Genomic DNA, 21,788 nt, shown 5'->3' with positions numbered 1-21,788 from the left:
AAGTCCACGGTGATTCTTTATGTGACACCCCCTCTACCATTGCCAGCTTCTGGTGATTGGGGACTGTCGTCGTCTTGACAGAATCTGAGGCTCTAGTAAATAAGCACAAAGACAAGAGGACTCTAGTAAGGAGGTAGCGTGGAGGCCCCAGACCCCTCTGATTCCATGATCTAGAGAGCCTTGTGAAGTGAAGACAATACTGTTAAAGACACTCAGATATACAGGCTTGAGGATCTCAAACCTCATGATTTTAAGTCACAATGTTGCATAAGAGAGACTAAAATTTTAAATTTCAATTCATATTTCTATCGTTTATCTTCATTCACACAATGACAACTTTATTGGTAGCTCTCTTTGTGTGTTACCACTCTGTGTGTCTATGTCTCCCTACCCCTTCCCTTCTCCCCTCCCCCTCTCCCTCCCCTTCCCCTTCCCCTCCCTTCCCTCTCTCTCTCTCTCTCTCTCCTTGTATGAATTTTGTCCTTACAGGGCAGTGAAAACATGCACAATACAGAATCATAATTATAGAGAGACACTTTTGCTTTTCAATACTACTTTTAGGTTCCTAATAAACAAGGAGCGATCTTTAGCAGATGTGGTTGTCTAACACAGAAAAGAGTCCGACACTATTCCCTTCCTTCTGCATTCAAAGTAAGTTTTGAGAACGTGTTCTCTATGACGTTCACCAAGACCCTCCTCATCTTGAGTCACTCTTAAGTGCAGCCACGGGTCTGACTGCCGCGGTGAGCCTCGCTGACTTCCTCTGTGCTGTCCTACAGCACAGGAGGGATGTTTCACAGGTCAGGACAGTAAGAAGCATTGGCCGACACCGACATTGTACCTAGGTCCTCTGCTCACCCCCACGAGCCACACCGCCATTAGATTTCATTTCCAAAGGGAAATTCCACACCAAGCTGATAAGAATTTCAAGACGCCACTAGCAAATCATGAAGCCAGTCTGAATCTGCGCAGGTTCAAGGTGCAAGGTCATGAAACGGACTCCACTTCCCGTCAGGCACCTGGCACGTCTGCTCTAATGGGGCACCTCCTCTCTTCCCCTCTCACTTTTCTTTCGAGCATCTTTTGTGCACGATCTCTACCTCCACGCCTGACAGTCAGCTTCTAGTCCCCAGCCTTTATTAATCTAGATTGTCTGGCTTCATTTACCTTTGACATCATTATACACCAGTCAAATAACTTACCATTTTTCACATGAATTTCGTCGTCTTTTCAAAGCCATTTATTATTCAAATTGTCGTTCAATTGTATTTAAAAGTACAGCAACACTATTTTTTTTTTTTTTTTGGTGTATTGAGATGTTTTTCCTGTGTCTCAGTACCTCAGAAATACAGTCTATGTCTAACATTTTCCGCATAACTAAACTCGTCCAGTTTGGTTACTGCATTTGAGAAACCTCAGCTAGAAAATGGGAACAATTTCCCAACTTGCCCATGGTAACAAGATTCAATTCCTGACTTAAAAATCTATTTCTTGGCTGGGCATAATGGCTCATGCCTTTAATCCTAGCACTTAGGAGGCAGAGGCGGGCAGATCTCTGTGAGTTCGAGACCAGCCTCGTCCACAGAATGTGTTCTAGGACAGCCAGGGCTACACTGAGAAACCCTGTCTCAACAAATCAAAATAAAACAAAAATCTAGTCCATGGCTGTTTCTATTATGCCTTTTTAAAATATAGTTTTTCTATATTTAAAAGAGACTGGGTCTCTTGTGTCCCAGTAAGTCACTTGTCGTCCATGGTAGGAGAACAATTTTTGTAAATACTTGCTTCTTGACACATTGTCAACATTCCTTGGAGTTCTCTTTCAGATGTAACTTCTTCAAAGTGTCAGTTTTTTTTTTCAAATGTGCAGAACTGAGTTCTTTCTTTAGATGTGTTTTGTCACACAATGCTATGGTTCCATTGAATCATCTGTGAAGTACAGATGAGAAGAAATATGGCGAATAGTATTTTAGTATTTCATAGATAGCAATGAGCTTTACACGTATTTCCTTACTTGGCCTCTATAGAAACCAGAGCAAATGACTTTCAAATGTATTTCCGTGTTAAAATTAACAATCAGTACATGAAACAGCAGATTAATGTACTTATTTTCCTACCCTAGAACTTAAATTATTATTAGAACATTTTGCATATATGTGTGTATATTATATATAATATATTTCCTTCCTCCAAAATCCTCAAATATGTCTTCGTGAGAAATAAATGAAGTTGCTATTGAGGCAGGGTGTGGTGACACATGCCTTTAATCCCAGCACTCAGGAGGCAGAGGCAGGTGGATCTCTGTGAATTCCAGGCCAGCCTAGTTTACAAAGTGAGTCCATGGTAGACAGGGTTCTGTTACACAGGAAAACCCTGTCTTTTTTTTTAAAGCTATTTGGGGTTGTGATAGCTGAGGAGGTTAGTGGTGGACATGTAGTATAATGGTAACTGAAGAACCTTAGAAGCAGTGAGTCTTCATTTTGATATGTTTTAATGGGCACTGAGTTACTTCACAGGCCTCACAGACCACGGTGGAAGAGTAGGCTCAGTCATTTAGTCCCTGTGCTTCTGTTGGGAGAGTGGGGTTAGCAAAAGTAGCATTTAAGTGTCAAAATTGGTAAAAACAACTATCTGGACCATACCACCCATTGTCTTGTTTTCTTTCTTTTCCTTCTTGTATCTCTTTTAAATCTCTCTCTCTCTCTCTCTCTCTCTCTCTCTCTCTCTCTCTCTCTCAGATTTATTTATTTTATGCACGAGTATACCATTGCTGTCTTCAGACACACCAGAAGAGGACACGGGATCCTATTACAGATGGTTGTGAGCCACCAGTCCTGGGAATTGAACTCAGGAACTCGGGAAAAGCAGCCAGTGCTCTTAATGGCTGAGCCATCTCTCCAGACCTTCTCTCTCTCTCTCTCTCTCTCTCTCTCTCTCTCTCTCTCTCTCTTCCTTCCTTCATTTATTATTTTGCTTATTTGTTTGTGTATGTGTGTGGACATGTGGAGGTCAGAGAACAACTTGTGGGAAGTTGACTCTCTCTTTTTCTATTGAATGGGTTCTCTGTGTTGACTATTCTTACGTTAACTTGACACACTAGAGTTATCTGAAAAGAGGGGCTTTTAATTGAAAAAAAAGTTTCTGTAAGATCCAGTAGGGCATTTTCTTAATTAGTAATCGATGGGGGAGGGCCCAGCCTATGGCGTGCGGTGCCATCCCTGGGCTGATGGTCCTGGGTCCTATAAGAAAGCAGGCTGAGAAAGTCCACGAAGAGCAAGCAATTGAGCAGCACCCCTCATGGCCTCTGCATCAGTTCCTGCCTCCAGGTTCCTTCCCTGCTCGAGTTCCTGTCCTGACTTCCTTCAGTGATGGCTAGGCTGAATAAACCCTCTCCTCCACAAGTTGCTTTGGTCATGGTGTTTCAGCCATAGAAACCTTAACTTAAATAGTTGTTGATAATTTTAGACCTTATAGAGGTCATTCTGACTATTGTGACCGCTGCTCTCTAATTTCTCAATTTAATTCCCATGTATGTTAATCTCTTCCCTACAGTTCTCTTCAAAACTCTTTCTCTTCCCCTCCCCCACCATTGCCAACTTCCCTTCCTTTCTTTGGTGTTCCAGGCTAAACTGGACTTAAGGCAGTTGTCTTGTCTTCACCTCCCAGGTACTGAGATTATAGGCACCGTACCCAGTTTTCATTATTATTTGTTTAAGCAGGTTCTCACTAGCCCATGCTGGCCCTCAGCTAGCTTATAGTTAAGGGTGGCTTGAACTCTGAATCCTCCCCTTCTCAAATGCTGGGTTAACAATCATCACCTGCTATGGCCAGCAAAAAAATATTTCATGTATTATTTTTCTCCAAAAATTTGAATTAGGAACAAAGGTCCTTGAGCTTAGAATCGCTGTAAAATATTCTTGCTATTACTATACTCCCAAAGGATTTGAGAACCACCCAGTCTTAATGAATCCATGTTTCCAAGGTGCATAGCAACATTGTTACTTGAATCGTAAAGAATCCTCATCTCATTCTTATTGTATCAGTAGCTTAAATTTCTTAGGAAACATCTTCGTGTAGCACAACATTTATGCTTACATGGCCTAAAATGTATGGCTTTACAAACCTATTGAAATCTTTCTGAGAGTGCTCCTAAGTTTTACCCAAGTTCACACATACTGCTTTCTGGTAACTGCATTCTGATGACTAATTTCTATTTTAGATTCGGAGTCCTTCGCCTGCTAACCGTCCATGGCTTCAGCTGGACACACCAATCCTTGGAATACTTCTTCACACTCACACTTCCTGTCGCTGTGGTTTCATCTTACTTCCTTTTCCTTTCGCGCAGGTGTTCAGTTTCTCTACTCCCAGGTCCTCTCATTCCCCTGCCCCCTTCCTGCCTGCCCTTGGGCTGCTATGTGTCCCTGAGAGTCTTCAGGTCCCCATAAGGGGAGGAAGCATGTATTCTTGTCCTGTACTACACAGCATTTTCCTGCTACTAGCTGTGTCTGCTTGGACTGCCCAGAATCCATGCTCCCCGATGTGAATGCTAACACCTTTCTTTCCTGGTGTATTTATTCTTTTTATCATTCCTCTTATAATCATTTCTTGTATCTGATGTGGAAATTCCAGCCATTATTTAAGCTATTTCTTAGCCTTCGTAAGGCAGTCACCGTGTCCAGCTTACTGATAAAAAGAAGGAACATCTGGTCTCGATGTGACTAGCTGAGGCTCACTCTGGCAGTCACTGCTGGAGACTGGAGACTAGAAACCTCCATGCCCTGTGCAAGCATAGCCAGGACTCACTTCTTCAATAATGTGCCCTATTATGGAGGACCCTGGCTCACCACTGCCGATATCCATGCTAGAAGGGTATTCCCTGCTTTTGCTGGAAAGAAAATATTTTGTATGTAAGATGCTTAAGAATTCAAGGATGAAATACGTTGTTTCCTCCCTTCTATTTCATATTTGCATTGACAATGCTGTGAAAAGAATATCATGTGGAAATTATTCACGAGGAAGTATACAAACATGGATTAGACCAAGAACTAGAAGCTCATAACCTTTGCCTCCCAATAAGTGATAGGCTATTAAATAGGATAGTAATTAATTGATTAAATTTATTGCCAGAGAAAGGTAATTGGTCAAAAGCATGCTTACTATAACAAATATAACACATACATGATGTACTAACTGTACACTTCCCCTGTATTTAGATTATATGTTTTGCCTGTGGCTTAGGGACATTGAGTGACAGGAGCATTTTCCTCTCTGAGGGAGATTCTATCATGGGCATTCTTCAGAGTCATCCTGATATACACAGGATATGCAGGAACTTATGAAAGCTCCCACCACACTGTCCTCAGTTAGGGTGATTTTGTTCCCTAGAAGGCATTTAGCAAAATCCGGAGACAGTTTTACTTGTCACAATATGAATTGGCAGGCTACTTGGCCAGGAGCCACGGAGGCTGCTGGGTGTCCCACAATGCACAGCACAGGCCCCCACAACAGAGCATTCCTCTTTTCAAATGCCTGCAGTGCTCCTGAGGGTGACACACCTGAGTCTACCAAGACAGCTTCTGCTTTACGAAGCTAATCCCAATTAGTCCTGCTGGCTAATCCCATTTCACGTGTAAGAAGTCAAACACTGCCTCATTCATTCTCGTCCTGTCTTCTGTCATATCTTGACCATCCTTCCATTTTCGAGTTGTTTGACACCTAGTGTACGCTCAATAATCGTCATATTATATCAGACACCTATAACTTTCAAAAATATGATTCAAAAATACGATGCATGCCACTGTTAGAAATCTCCATAAATAGCTTCTTGACATGTCCGAATAAGGGTTTGAATGATTACATCCTTTCTCTCTGTGTGGTGGCTTCCCTGGTTTTCATCCAGACAGGTGGCTCTTTCTGAATCAGTGACTGGATAGTGGGTAGAAATAGCATGCAGAACACTGTCGGGTCAGAGGATTTGTGGATGCATGCGAGGGCATGCAGAGAATTCTCGGTAGTCAGCAAGATATTTCAGAGACTTGAACTCCAGGAAATACTTTTCTCCTACCTGCAGACTGAAGGGACAACAACCTACCAATCATGTAGGGAAGGTCCCGTGAGGTGGGGATGTGTGCTTAGGAAGGGAACAGCTGGGTTCGTGAGGCTCTGTAGCACTGTCAGGGGGAAGGGTTTAGAGACTGCACACACAAAATACCGAAAACGAGGCTTAGCCCATGGGAGTGCTGGGGGAACACGTGGCTAAGGTCTCCTGAGTTATCCCAATCTTGCCCCAAAGACAGACAAGAAGATAAAAAGCAGAGAATAACATTCTCAATGCTTTGTAAATCTGGCATGATGGGGACCATGAGAAACAAACAGTCATTATATATGTATGTATATATATATATATATATATATATACATATATATATATATATGTGTGTGTGTGTGTGTGTGTGTGTGTATGTATTATATTATACAATGCATACAATAATACATTATATATACATATATAACATATAATATATATGTAATATATGTGTGTGTTCATAATATCACACATACATATATATGCATTTGAGTTTCTTGCCTATGCTGTTCGTAATTCCAATTTCAAACCAACCAGGAGGAGGAGTTCTTGCCCCTTAACCCTGGAGTTCAGAGAAAACCTGCTCTCAGGAACCAGTTACAATCTCATTTGCACACAAGCTGCTTAAGCCCCTTCAACCGACTAAGTATTGATGAGATGTGAAGATAACTTTTAGAAATTAGCAGCTCAGATGAGAAAAAAGAAAATGGCAATGCCACCCGAGTCCAACCTAAGTATTGCTTGGTGAAAGTGCGTAATGCAAGCCACATGACTGTACTTGTACTGGAGATGAAATCTTTTTAAAGATGAGTTCCTAAGAGACTGTTAGACTTACTTCATCCCTCACCCTACCTCCTTCACCCTCCTCACAAGCACAGAGGACGTTACTCTCCTCTGCCCTTCACACTCTTTCCTCTCTTGGTTAAGTAGTCTCCATGGTGCCTCGTGGAACTCCTGTTGAACTCCTGTTCCATTATATTTCCAACTGCATTCTAAAATACGGTTCCGACACTTCCGCAACAACCACCTAATGGCCATCCTACTTCTGTTTCCGGATTCTTGAAGACCGACCGGAAGTCCCACACCCGCGGATCCCGGCCCGCAGCAGCTCTCTGCTCCCAGACCCGGTGAGAGAGAGACCCAACCGCCTGGTCAGGTGGGCACTCCTGAGGCTGCAGAGCGGAAGAGACCAACAACACTGCTCACCCCTGCCCACATCCCTGGCCCAAGAGGAAACTGTATAAGGCCTCTGGGCTCCCGTGGGGGAGGGCCCAGGAGCGGCAGGACCCCTGCCAGAGACACCGCCAGAACCTGAAGGAAACAGACCAGATAAACAGTTCTCTGCACCCAAATCCCGTGGGAGGGAGAGCTAAACCTTCAGAGAGGCAGACAAGCCTGGGAAACCAGAAGAGACTGCTCCCTGCACACACATCTCGGACGCCAGAGGAAAAAGCCAAAGACCATCTGGAACCCTGGTGCACTGAAGCTCCCGGAAGGGGCGGCACAGGTCTTCCTGGTTGCTGCCGCTGCAGAGAGCCCCTGGGCAGCACCCCACGAGCGAACCTGAGCCTCGGGACCACAGGTAAGACCAAATTTTCTGCTGCAAGAAAGCTGCCTGGTGAACTCAAGACACAGGCCCACAGGAACAGCTGAAGACCTGTAGAGAGGAAAAACTACACGCCCGAAAGCAGAACACTCTGTCCCCAGAACTGACTGAAAGAGAGGAAAACAGGTCTACAGCACTCCTGACACACAGGCTTATAGGACAGTCTAGCCACTGTCAGAAATAGCAGAACAAAGTAACACTAGAGATAATCTGATGGCGAGAGGCAAGCGCAGGAACCCAAGCAACAGAAACCAAGACTACATGCCATCATCGGAGCCCAATTCTCCCACCAAAACAAACATGGAATATTCAAACACACCAGAAAAGCAAGATCTAGTTTCAAAATCATATTTGATCATGATGCTGGAGGACTTCAAGAAAGACATGAACACACTTAGGGAAACACAGGAAAACATTAATAAACAAGTAGAAGCCTACAGAGAGGAATCGCAAAAATCCCTGAAAGAATTCCAGGAAAACACAATCAAACAGTTGAAGGAATTAAAAATGGAAATAGAAGCAATCAAGAAAGAACACATGGAAACAACCCTGGATATAGAAAACCAAAAGAAGAGACAAGGAGCTGTAGATACAAGCTTCACCAACAGAATACAAGAGATGGAAGAGAGAATCTCAGGAGCAGAAGATTCCATAGAAATCATTGACTCAACTGTCAAAGATAATGTAAAGCGGAAAAAGCTACTGGTCCAAAACATACAGGAAATCCAGGACTCAATGAGAAGATCAAACCTAAGGATAATAGGTATAGAAGAGAGTGAAGACTCCCAGCTCAAAGGACCAGTAAATATCTTCAACAAAATCATAGAAGAAAACTTCCCTAACCTAAAAAAAGAGATACCCATAGACATACATGAAGCCTACAGAACTCCAAATAGACTGGACCAGAAAAGAAACACCTCCCGTCACATAATTGTCAAAACACCAAACGCACAAAATAAAGAAAGAATATTAAAAGCAGTAAGGGAAAAAGGTCAAGTAACATATAAAGGGAGACCTATCAGAATCACACCAGACTTCTCGCCAGAAACTATGAAGGCCAGAAGATCCTGGACTGATGTCATACAGACCCTAAGAGAACACAAATGCCAGCCCAGGTTACTGTATCCAGCAAAACTCTCAATTAACATTGATGGAGAAACCAAGATATTCCATGACAAAACCAAATTTACACAATATCTTTCTACAAATCCAGCACTACAAAGGATAATAAATGGTAAAGCCCAACATAAGGAGGCAAGCTATACCCTAGAAGAAGCAAGAAACTAATCGTCTTGGCAACAAAACAAAGAGAATGAAAGCACACAAACATAACCTCACATCCAAATATGAATATAAAGGGAAACAATAATCACTATTCCTTAATATCTCTTAATATCAATGGCCTCAACTCCCCAATAAAAAGACATAGATTAACAAACTGGATACGCAACGAGGACCCTGCATTCTGCTGCCTACAGGAAACACACCTCAGAGACAAAGACAGACACTACCTCAGAGTGAAAGGCCGGAAAACAACTTTCCAAGCAAACGGTCAGAAGAAGCAAGCTGGAGTAGCCATTCTAATATCAAATAAAATCAATTTCCAACTAAAAGTCATCAAAAAAGATAAGGAAGGACACTTCATATTCATCAAAGGAAAAATCCACCAAGATGAACTCTCAATCCTAAATATCTATGCCCCAAATACAAGGGCACCTACATACGTAAAAGAAACCTTACTAAAGCTCAAAACACACATTGCACCTCACACAATAATAGTGGGAGATTTCAACACCCCACTCTCATCAATGGACAGATCATGGAAACAGAAATTAAACAGTGATGTCGACAGACTAAGAGAAGTCATAAGCCAAATGGACTTAACAGATATTTATAGAACATTCTATCCTAAAGCAAAAGGATATACCTTCTTCTCAGCTCCTCATGGTACTTTCTCCAAAATTGACCATATAATTGGTCAAAAAACGGGCCTCAACAGGTACAGAAAGATAGAAATAATCCCATGCGTGCTATCAGACCACCACGGCCTAAAACTGGTCTTCAATAAAAGTAAGGGAAGAATGCCCACATATACGTGGAAATTGAACAATGCTCTACTCAATGATAACCTGGTCAAGGAAGAAATAAAGAAAGAAATTAAAAACTTTTTAGAATTTAATGAAAATGAAGATACAACATACCCAAACTTATGGGACACAATGAAAGCTGTGCTAAGAGGAAAACTCATAGCGCTGAGTGCCTGCAGAAAGAAACAGGAAAGAGCATATGTCAGCAGCTTGACAGCACACCTAAAAGCTCTAGAACAAAAAGAAGCAAATACACCCAGGAGGAGTAGAAGGCAGGAAATAATCAAACTCAGAGCTGAAATCAACCAAGTAGAAACAAAAAGGACCATAGAAAGAATCAACAGAACCAAAAGTCGGTTCTTTGAGAAAATCAACAAGATAGATAAACCCTTAGCCAGACTAACGAGAGGACACAGAGAGTGCGTCCAAATTAACAAAATCAGAAATGAAAAGGGAGACATAACTACAGATTCAGAGGAAATTCAAAAAATCATCAGATCTTACTATAAAAACCTATATTCAACAAAATTTGAAAATCTTCAGGAAATGGACAATTTCCTAGACAGATACCAGGTATCGAAGTTAAATCAGGAACAGATAAACCAGTTAAACAACCCCATAACTCCTAAGGAAATAGAAGCAGTCATTAAAGGTCTCCCAACCAAAAAGAGCCCAGGTCCAGACGGGTTTAGTGCAGAATTCTATCAAACCTTCATAGAAGACCTCATACCAATATTATCCAAACTATTCCACAAAATTGAAACAGATGGAGCCCTACCGAATTCCTTCTACGAAGCCACAATTACTCTTATACCTAAACCACACAAAGACACAACAAAGAAAGAGAACTTCAGACCAATTTCCCTTATGAATATCGACGCAAAAATACTCAATAAAATTCTGGCAAACCGAATCCAAGAGCACATCAAAACAATCATCCACCATGATCAAGTAGGCTTCATCCCAGGCATGCAGGGATGGTTTAATATACGGAAAACCATCAACATGATCCATCATATAAACAAACTGAAAGAACAGAACCACATGATCATTTCATTAGATGCTGAGAAAGCATTTGACAAAATTCAACACCCCTTCATGATAAAAGTCCTGGAAAGAATAGGAATTCAAGGCCCATACCTAAACATAGTAAAAGCCATATACAGCAAACCAGTTGCTAACATTAAACTAAATGGAGAGAAACTTGAAGCAATCCCACTAAAATCAGGGACTAGACAAGGCTGCCCACTCTCTCCCTACTTATTCAATATAGTTCTTGAAGTTCTAGCCAGAGCAATCAGACAACAAAAGGAGATCAAGGGGATACAGATCAGAAAAGAAGAGGTCAAAATATCACTATTTGCAGATGACATGATAGTATATTTAAGTGATCCCAAAAGTTCCACCAGAAAACTACTAAAGCTGATAAACAACTTCAGCAACGTGGCTGGGTATAAAATTAACTCAAATAAATCAGTTGCCTTCCTCTATACAAAAGAGAAACAAGCCGAGAAAGAAATTAGGGAAACGACACCCTTCATAATAGACCCAAATAATATAAAGTACCTCGGTGTGACTTTAACCAAGCAAGTAAAAGATCTGTACATTAAGAACTTCAAGACACTGAGGAAAGAAATTGAAGAAGACCTCAGAAGATGGAAAGATCTCCCATGCTCATGGATTGGCAGGATTAATATAGTAAAAATGGCCATTTTACCAAAAGCAATCTACAGATTCAATGCAATCCCCATCAAAATACCAATCCAATTCTTCAAAGAGTTAGACAGAACAATTTGCAAATTCATCTGGAATAACAAAAAACCCAGGATAGCTAAAGCGATCCTCAACAATAAAAGGACTTCAGGGGGAATCACTATCCCTGAACTCAAGCAGTATTACAGAGCAATAGTGATAAAAACCGCATGGTATTGGTACAGGGACAGACAGATAGACCAATGGAATAGAATTGAAGACCCAGAAATGAACCCACACACCTATGGTCACTTGATTTTTGACAAAGGAGCCAAAACCATCCAATGGAAAAAAGATAGCATTTTCAGCAAATGGTGCTGGTTCAACTGGAGGGCAACATGTAGAAGAATGCAGATCGATCCATGCTTATCACCCTGTACAAAGCTTAAGTCCAAGTGGATCAAGGACCTCCACATCAAACCAGACACACTCAAACCAATAGAAGAAAAACTAGGGAAACATCTGGAACACATGGGCACTGGAAAAAATTTCCTGAACAAAACACCAATGGCTTATGCTCTAAGATCAAGAATTGACAAATGCGATCTCATAAAACTGCAAAGCTTCTGTAAGGCAAAGGACACTGTGGTTAGGACAAAACGGCAACCAACAGATTGGGAAAAGATCTTTACCAATCCTACAACAGATAGAGGCCTTATATCCAAAATATACAAAGAACTCAAGAAGTTAGACCGCAGGGAAACAAATAACCCTATTAAAAAATGGGGTTCAGAGCTAAACAAAGAATTCACAGCTGAGGAATGCCGAATGGCTGAGAAACACCTAAAGAAATGTTCAACATCTTTAGTCATAAGGGAAATGCAAATCAAAACAACCCTGAGATTTCACCTCACACCAGTGCGATTGGCTAAGATCAAAAACTCAGGTGACAGCAGATGCTGGCGAGGATGTGGAGAAAGAGGAACACTCCTCCATTGTTGGTGGGATTGCAGACTGGTAAAACCATTCTGGAAATCAGTCTGGAGGATCCTCAGAAAATTGGACATTGAACTGCCTGAGGATCCAGCTATACCTCTCTTGGGCATATACCCAAAAGATGCCTCAACATATAAAAGAGACACATGCTCCACTATGTTCATCGCAGCCTTATTTATAATAGCCAGAAAATGGAAAGAACCCAGATGCCCTTCAACAGAGGAATGGATACAGAAAATGTGGTACATCTACACAATGGAATATTACTCAGCTATCAAAAACAACGACTTTATGAAATTCGTAGGCAAATGGTTGGAACTGGAAAATATCATCCTGAGTGAGCTAACCCAATCACAGAAAGACATACATGGTATGCACTCATTGATAAGTGGCTATTAGCCCAAATGCTTGAATTACCTTAGATCCCTAGAACAAACGAAACTCAAGACGGATGATCAAAATGTGAATGCTTCACTCCTTCTCTAAAAGGGGAACAAGAATACCCTTGGCAGGGAAGGGAGAGGCAAAGATTAAAACAGAGACTTAAGGAACACCCATTTAGAGCCTGCCCCACATGTGGCCCATACATATACAGCCACCCAATTAGACAAGATGGATGAAGCAAAGAAGTGCAGACCGACAGGAGCCGGATGTAGATCGCTCCTGAGAGACACAGCCAGAATACAGCAAATACAGAGGCGAATGCCAGCAGCAAACCACTGAACTGAGAATAGGTCCCCTATTGAAGGAATCAGAGAAAGAACTGGAAGAGCTTGAAGGGGCTCGAGACCCCAAAAGTACAACAATGCCAAGCAACCAGAGCTTCCAGGGACTAAGCCACTACCTAAAGACTATACATGGACTGACCCTGGACTCTGACCCCATAGGTAGCAATGAATATCCTAGTAAGAGCACCAGTGGAAGGGGAAGCCCTGGGTCCTGCTAAGACTGAACCCTCAGTGAACTAGTCTATGGGGGGAGGGCGGCAAATGGGGGGAGGGTTGGGAGGGGAACACCCATAAGGAAGGGGAGGGGGGAGGGGGATGTTTGCCCGGAAACCGGGAAAGGGAATAACACTCGAAATGTATATAAGAAATACTCAAGTTAATAAAAAAAAAAAAATACGGTTCCTTTCTTCTGGCGTTAGCCTTATCTTCAGTCACCCCAGTGCCCACCCCCACGGCATCTCAAGTTGCCACTGTTACCCTCTTTCCTGATGTTTTAAGTGCTTTGTGTCCCAATCAGGCTAAGTGTTCTTCCAGACCATGGCCTCTCACTTCTTAAAGCACCCAGCTTTACAGCTCACGTGGTCACACAGCACCACTTGGCTACCCAATTTGTTGGCAACATCTAAAGACACTCAGGTGACCTGGTTCCTTACAGACACTTCCTCATGAATCGTTGCCTTTCATAGCTTTTTTCTTTTATTTATTTATTTTTTTTAATATTCTTGCTTAGCCCCTTGGTCGTTCCCGTGATGTTCTCTTCTTCCACTCACAGTTGTGGACTAACGTCTTAACCATACCGATAGGTTTTACTCTGAATTCCTTGCCATCACCTGCAACGCTCCCTGGCAGTTCAACTGCCTTCGACCACTCACTCTCCCAGCACAGCCGGTGAGAATCACAGTTGAGGCGACTGAGGCCTCGCTAATGCACTAAACCATTCCCATTCACAATAGCTCGCCTCTTCTCTTTTTGCCTCAAGGCTGGCTTCTTCCCTAACCAGTTCAATCTCCACGCAGACAGATTGCCATGATCTCCTACAAACAAGTGAGCAAACCCCTTACATCACCTTTTAAAGCCTTTATCTACTCTGAGAGAGTCCATCCAAGTATATCCTGAACATTTCATTCCCTCTGCCCTTACCCTTACCACCCTTTCAACCCTCCCATCCCTTCCAATCCAACCTGTGACTTCCCCTTCCTTCTCTTTTCTTCTGGCTTCATCTTTCCACACTGAGACTAGTTTGGGCTGGTAGTTCGTCTTTGAATTGGAGTCTGCTATGTTGTGTAGTCACCCTACCAGGGGTCAGTCACATCATTAAGGAAGGCTGACTCTCTTTCCCCCCAGCAACAGCAAAATACCAATAGCTCTTAAGATAGGAATAGGATGTCATGCCTACTTCTTCTCCTTCTATTCTGGGATTTTGTCTCGCAGACACTTGGTTGGGTCTTGTGGATGCCTTCACCATTGTTGTGAGTTCATATATACCTATTCCCTGTTGTGCCTGAGAAACATTGTTTCCTTGATGTTACCACCTCTGGCTCTAAAAGTCCTTCTTCTCACTCTTCCTCAGTGATCTCTAAGCCTTGGAGAGAGGAGCTTGATGAGACTATCTCATTAAGTGTGAGCACTCCAAAGTTTTATGTTTCCTGTATGTTGACCAATTGGGAGTCTCTATATTAACTGCATCTAATGCAAAGAGAAGTTTCCCTTATGAGGGTTGAGAAATGCTCTGATCTATAGCAATAAATCATTAGGAGTTATTTTAATACTATGTCCACTTAGCAGGATATTCATGTTGAGTCCTCTCCCCTTGTTCCTGTGACCTATGAAGCCATGATTCCTGGTCTCTTTAGTCGTGATAGGTATGGTTTCCATCTCAAGAAATGGGTAGTGATCTAATCATACTATGTTCGGTTGCTTCTGAAGCATTTGTGGTGCTATTGCATGAGTGAGCCTTCTTACCAGACCAGTTGTTAGTGTGGATTTTCAGGGTCTCCAGCCAGGTGAATTTATTTTTCTCCTCTGGTAGCATGCATAGCACCGTCTGTGAAAGCTAGCCAGTAGAGATGAAACTTGCAAGGTGAGTACCAGCTCTATATACGTGACTCAAGTATATAGTGTCTTCAGCAATAGGGTCTTGCCATCAAATTCTGAAGGGCATTACTCATGGTGGCCCACAATATTTGAAGTCTCTGTGATCTCCTTTGCCAACTACTCAAAAGGAGACCACCCATTTCTGGCACTTGTATTTTTATTTGCTAAAATGGGGTATTTCATGAGGGTTATTTTCCTTTCATGCAATGTAACTCAATTAAAACTACTTTTATGCATGCATATGCATATATTTTATGAACTCTTTATAGTGATAGATTTTCATATGACGCTAATATCAGTCATTCCTCCCCGTATTCGGTCCCGTACTCTATTCTCACGTCTTTCACGCTCCTTATTCCGGGTATATTGTGTACTAACAGTGGTGATATTTTTGAAAGTTGCCAGCCCAGGTAAGTTTGCTCAGTATCCTTCAATCATATCTCTTATCTTTTGGAATAAAATTCTCCCCCTCCTCCGTGATATCACACATGGCGGGCATCCCTTTCCTTTGACCTCTTCTACCGCTCTCAGGCTCTAGGACTGTGCTTCAGTCACTGGCTCTCCCTGCCATTACTCCTTCAGTTCCTTTCTCCTCCGGGATATCTCTCTTATGTTTTTAAATGTATCCCCACGGTTTGTCTCCTCTCCCCTTTTCCATGTCTCTGTCCAAAAGTCCTCTTTTTGGAGGCTGGAGAAATAGCACCCCAGCTATTTAAGAGAAGGTACTGCTCTTGGAGAGGGTCCCATTTGGGTTTAAAGAGCCTGTGCTTGACAGCTCACGTCCACCCCCAATTTCAGTTCCAGGAGATCCAATAACCCCTCCTAGCCTCTGAAGACACCACTATTCAGATGTGCATTTGAATTCACACACACACACACACACACACACACACACACACACGAGAGAGAGAGAGAGAGAGAGAGAGAGAGAGAGAGAGAGAGAGAGAGAGAGAGAGAGAGAGAATGTGGAGAAAAATAAGCTGATACTGATCTGAAAGCTTCATTCATACGGTTTTGCTTTCATAGTGTTGGGAGTTGCTAAGCAAGCCACCAGAGGAGAAAAAGAAGAACCACTAAGTCTTCCCAACTCGTGAAACCCACAAGCTACAATTATGACTGGCCTGGCACGGTATGTCCAGTGACACAATGGTGCATCGAGCGTTATGGTGCTAACCAAACATCTTGTGGTTGCAGCAGAGGTCCACACCTTGAGATGGAACCCATATATAACTGTCACTGTTATTGGGACCCAATCATGTGTGGCTAATGGCTAGATGAGTCACGGGTCCACTGTGTCTTTCTTCTAGATGCATGTAGTGTTAAACAGACTCCTAGTAACTTATGTGTGTAGATTAGTGTGGCTCTCGAACCCCATCTGAGGAGGCTCCTATTGTAAATGATGATTGACAGCAAACCCAACAACCGTGCATTGATGGATGAACAAGAGACGGCAGAGTGCTTGTGTTTAAATGGAACATTTGTGTCACACCTCCTAACTCCAAGGCTATCGTTACAGAAGGGGGAACAGAGATCGTAGGAGCCAGAGCACTCGGATGACTAGGTGAGACAGTGTTTTCCAGACACAACAGAGCAGTGAACTCACAGTGCTTGTGGCACATTGCGTAAGACCTGCTCAAGAACGAACCAGAGAGAATACCGACGTGGGAGTGGGAGAGGGGCAAGAAGTTCCACCCCATCTGAAAAGATACTGACGGGTGATAGCTGCTGAGAGAGGGGAGTCATTTTTCATTAAGGGTGTGAGCCTTGGATGTTTGACCATGCTCCAGGGGACGGCCTCACAGCCAAGAGCATCTGGACAGCACAAATGGGACTGGAGAAGTTATTAAAGTTATTAAAAGTGAGGGCACAGGTATGTAGAGAGGTTGGGGAGGTCTGGGAGGAGTGAGAAAAGAAGGTAGGCATGAGTAAAATATAATGTATGAAGTTCTCAAAAAATTAAAGATTGAACATATTTTTGAAAGTTTCCTCTGATCATCCCTGTAAGCCAGCAACATCCCTTCTTGTTATAGCCCAATGTCTCTGTCCTACCATAGATAATGCCTTTATTTTACTTATTTTTAAATATTTATTTATGTTTATGTGCATGTACCTAGATGGGTTTAGGTTCAGTTTCTCACAAAAGGCAGAAGGGGTTAACTCCCAAAGGTGGAGTAACAAGGGGTTGTAAATCATCTGACGTGGGTGCTGGGAATTGAACCCAGATCCTCTGCAAGGGGAGTGAGCACCGTTAATCCCATCCAAATTTTATCTTTTAACGAATCATTTACTACCTTTCTCCTTGCATTGGGAGAAAGGCCCACAGATATACTTTTGTGGGTGTTATTTTGTTTATAATTACATGGTGGTTATATATGTTTATGGTGTTGTATCTTTTTATTCTACCAGTACAACCAGAATGACACCCAGTACAAAGTAAAAACTAAAACAAAACTAAGAAATTCGATCATTTTGCCACTACGACAAGTTTACATTTTAAAAATATGTCCTTGCGTGTTTCATCGGAAAGTGTGTGTGCGTGCGTTATGTGCATGCCGGGTACCTGTGAAGTCAGAGAAAGACGTTGGGTGCCTGGAACTAAGGTGAGAGGCAGAGCCTCCGTGGGGTTCCTCCAGAAGAGCAGTCAGTAGCCTGACTGGCTGAGCCATCTCTCCACACACACAGGTTCACATTTTAAACGACCACACTTAACACTCACTAAGTCTCAGAGACTATTAAATACTGAGCTTTACACACTGCAATATTCTTCAATTAACTGTGCCTGCAACTCAATTCTGCCCTGAGTGGGACTGACTACCACCCTCCTAGCAGACTACCTTCTTGTATGAGAAAGTTTGCTAAAGCAAACATGATAAAACATTGATGGGTTTCTATCACACTGAATTAGAATGTCTTTACATGATGATGTCAAGGCTTGACCGCAGTCTCACCCAGCAACCGTTCAGGGTGATCCACTGTTTAGAACTTTGATGCAGCAATCTGGCATCAGTAAATATTAACTCCATTTAGTCATATGAAGGGAGAACTTTGCAATCGTTTATAACCACCATCTTGATGTTGGTGTTTACTATGGCTACAGAGTTGCTAAAATCAAGTTCATGCCACCTCCGATTGCCAGTAAGAGCTCTGGGTCCTTAGAGAAGGAGACCACGTTCAAAGGCTTCTCCCGGACTGTTGTTGCTTTCATAAATGATAAATGAAAATCACATGCCTCCAAGCTTCATTTCTCTTTGTTGCCTTCTCTATGGCGTCTGTAGTGGACCAGCTGCCTTCTGGCACGCATGCTCTGGGCGACTCTCAGGTCTGCTGCAGTTCTGCAGGCTTCACTGTCACTGTGGTGTGATCCTCTCAAGCCACTCAGGGCTGTGGGCCACCATTTCCACTCTCATCACGGTCCCTGTTTCTGTGTTCAGGGGGTACCTGTCATCCCGCTACGGCAGTCTGTTCTACCCTCCATGTGTGATCATAGCTACAATTTCTCCTCTATCAGTGGTTCCTGAACTCTGGCTTCTGACAGCTTGCCAGCGACACGCTCTGTGCCCTTGACATCTCTACCCTATCACACCTGCTGGTGCCACCTGCTCCTGGACCTTGCCAGCATCTCCCCTACCGCCTTCATTGCTGGCCACGGATCTGTCAGGAGGAGGAAGGACTCCTGCTGATCAGTGGCTGCTTCTCGACAGCCACACAACTACACAGTGACATCTGGGAAAGACCAAGTCACCTGTCCTTGAGACTGGGAGCATCTTGTATCACAGCCAAGACCACTTACCACTCAGTTCATGGATCTGCAATGTCCACTGTCCTTAGAATACTCTCTCCTTTGGCTTTCTAGGAATTCCACCCCCTACCAAAATAAATCCTAAACTTCAGTTAAAAATCACTCCAGTCAGTCTTGATTTTGTAGTTCATCTTTGACTACCCCATCGAACTTTGTGGGGAGAAGGAAGGAACTGTTTCTTTGATTGAAGCTGGTCCCCACGTCACTGACATGAACTACAATTACACAAGTCTACAGTGAAGAACTCTAGTATGTTGATAAATAAGTCTTGAAGGAAACGCTTAGATTCTTAAGTGAATTCTGGTAAGTGAGGTGTACAGATAATTAATTAGAATGTTTGTAGGTAAACCTATACCATAGTTTTTCAAAATGCCAAAGGGAAGATAGGGTTGGAGGAAAAGAGGAGAAGGAGTTGGGGATTGTATTTGGGGTTATAATCTTTTAATTACATTAATACAAATCACAGGAAGATTGTTTTAAAATTGCATACTCATAGAATAATAAGTTAATCTAGATCCAAAGACTAAGGAGCATTAAAGCTTATGGCTGTGCTGTGAATGACAAAACTAGACAAACATGGGGCCTGTGTTTTTCCAAAGCACAGTTTCCCAGGGCAGTAAATTAATCTTGTGACGAAAAGGTTTATTCTGTACGTCAGGGCCCTCTAATGGGTGCAAAGACTGCAGCAGGGAAAGTGTACTGTGATTCATTTACATCATCAACATTTCCATGCTTCATAGGGCAGAATAACCTAAGCGCACTTTCAAAGCCCTCAATAATCGAACGCACTCTTGTAAAAATGCAGAAGTTCACAACAACCATGTGTTTATACAAGTGAACACGTAAGGGTTTCAAACACCCAAGAGGCCAAAGCAGGATGACCTGAAGCCCACCAGCCTGGTCTGTGTTGTGAGATCCCATTTGGAAATAGCGATATTGTTTAAGGAGTTAGAGAGAGTCCCTCAAGTTCTTGGTAATTAATTTGGCAATGTGTAGTAAAAACTTTAAAGTGCCCCCATAACACTGTTACAAGAATAAAATCATTGGTTATAGTTCAAGGTTTATTTAACACATTTAAAATGAATGATCAAGTGAAATTGGAAATGATTTGAGTAGCTATAAGAGAGGTTTATCCTAATGTGTGACGCAGAGCAAACATTTCATAGAAGGAATTAGTTCCATGCCTAGGAAACCTTTCTTTTATCTGTAAAAGCACAACCATATTGACATAATGCCAGTTCTTGACACAAATTCATCCACATGTATTTTGGCATAGATTAAAACATTGAAGGCTCATGCAAAAAAAAAAACATTCTACATGTTGTTGACAATAGATATCTTTTTTAAATACCCACTTTGTTTGAAAACTTGTTTTCATTTTTAAAAGTCATATTTACTGTTAGTGTTTCTTTTGGTTTGGGAGTTGCATACTCACTTCCCCAGTCAACACTGACTATTTATTTATGCACAACCACACCCTAATTTCGGGGTGTGTGTGTGTGTGTGTGTGTGTGTGTGTGTGTATTTTCAAGACAGGGTCTCACTATATAACTCTGGCTGTCCTGGAACTCACTTCGTAGACCAGGCTTGCCTCCAACTTACAGAGATCTACCTTGCCTTTACCTCCTAAGTGCTGGGAGCTGAGATACATGAATTATTATCATCTCATAAGTAGTTGTTCAACTCAATAAGCTACGGCATAAGGCCTTTGTCACTTTTTGTTTGTTTTTGTTTTGTTCGGTTGCATTTCTTGTTCTTGTTTTCTGTGTAGGAGTATCTGCCCTTCCTGGGAGGATGGCTGAAGCTTGTACACTTTAGGATCAGAAGAGGGCATCCGTTTGCCTAGAACTGGAGTTTACAATGGTCGGGAGCCACCATGTGGGTGTTAGGAACTGGACCTGGGTCCTCTGCAAGGGCAAGATGTGCTGTTGAGCACCAAACCATCTCCAACTGGTTTTTATTTTGTTTGTTTGCTTTGTTTGGCTTGGATTTTTGAGACCGTATCACTGTGTAGCACAGACTTGCCTTAGACTCAGCTCTCCCTGCCTTGGCCTCAGAAGTCCTGGAATTTTGAGTACGTGCTACCTTGCCTTGGTTTTCTTTGTCTCTTTTGAAGTATACATCTTCTTATGTCTGAGTTGTTTCAGCTCCAAAATTCAATGTTTTCTCCCCAATTCGTCTGTGTCCTATGCTCAATGTTCCTAAGCCTTTCAACCACGTGTTAGGACTTGGAGACGCTCTTCTTCCTTTTTTGTGTTAAGATTCATCATTCTGCTTTGGAAACATTTACCCAGTATCTTTGACATATGCAAGAACTTCAGTAGACTTTTACAAGGTTTGGAGATTTATATTAAGACTGTGATGGATCGCTGTCATAATGCATTAATAAACATGCGTGTGTGTATGCATGTGTGTATATGTGCATATGTTTGTGTGTATGTGCACACACGTGGACATGTGTGTTCTGTGCATGTGTGTGTTTGTGTATGTGTGTATGCATGTGCATGTGTGTGTCGTGGATGTGTGTGTATGTATGTGTGTATGTGCACATGTATGTGACATAGGTATGCACTCATGTCGGTGTGTGCACAAATGCGTATGTGCATGTACATGAGGAGGACAGAGGTTGCTGTCTTTAATTGTTCTCTATCTTATTTTTAAAATTTTTTGTTTTTTTCACATTTGTGCTTTCATTTATGAA

The 21,788-nt window shown here is 42.3% G+C and overlaps 1 long non-coding RNA gene across 1 annotated transcript; it reads left to right on the top strand.

Annotated features, from left to right (window-relative positions):
- Nucleotides 1-724: 724 nt before the first annotated feature.
- On the top strand, nucleotides 725-19,185 carry LOC148001226 (uncharacterized). Its single transcript, XR_015637698.1, has 3 exons — nucleotides 725-800; nucleotides 16,315-16,417; nucleotides 18,797-19,185. It is a non-coding gene; the product is annotated as an uncharacterized LOC148001226 (long non-coding RNA).
- The last annotated feature ends 2,603 nt before the right edge of the window (nucleotides 19,186-21,788 follow it).

Source organism: Rattus norvegicus, chromosome 14, assembly GCF_021556685.1.
Source record: "Rattus norvegicus strain SHRSP/BbbUtx chromosome 14, alternate assembly SHRSP_T2T, whole genome shotgun sequence".
NCBI classification, from domain to species: Eukaryota; Metazoa; Chordata; class Mammalia; order Rodentia; family Muridae; genus Rattus; species Rattus norvegicus.
This window is presented reverse-complemented; position numbering and strand designations above follow the sequence as displayed.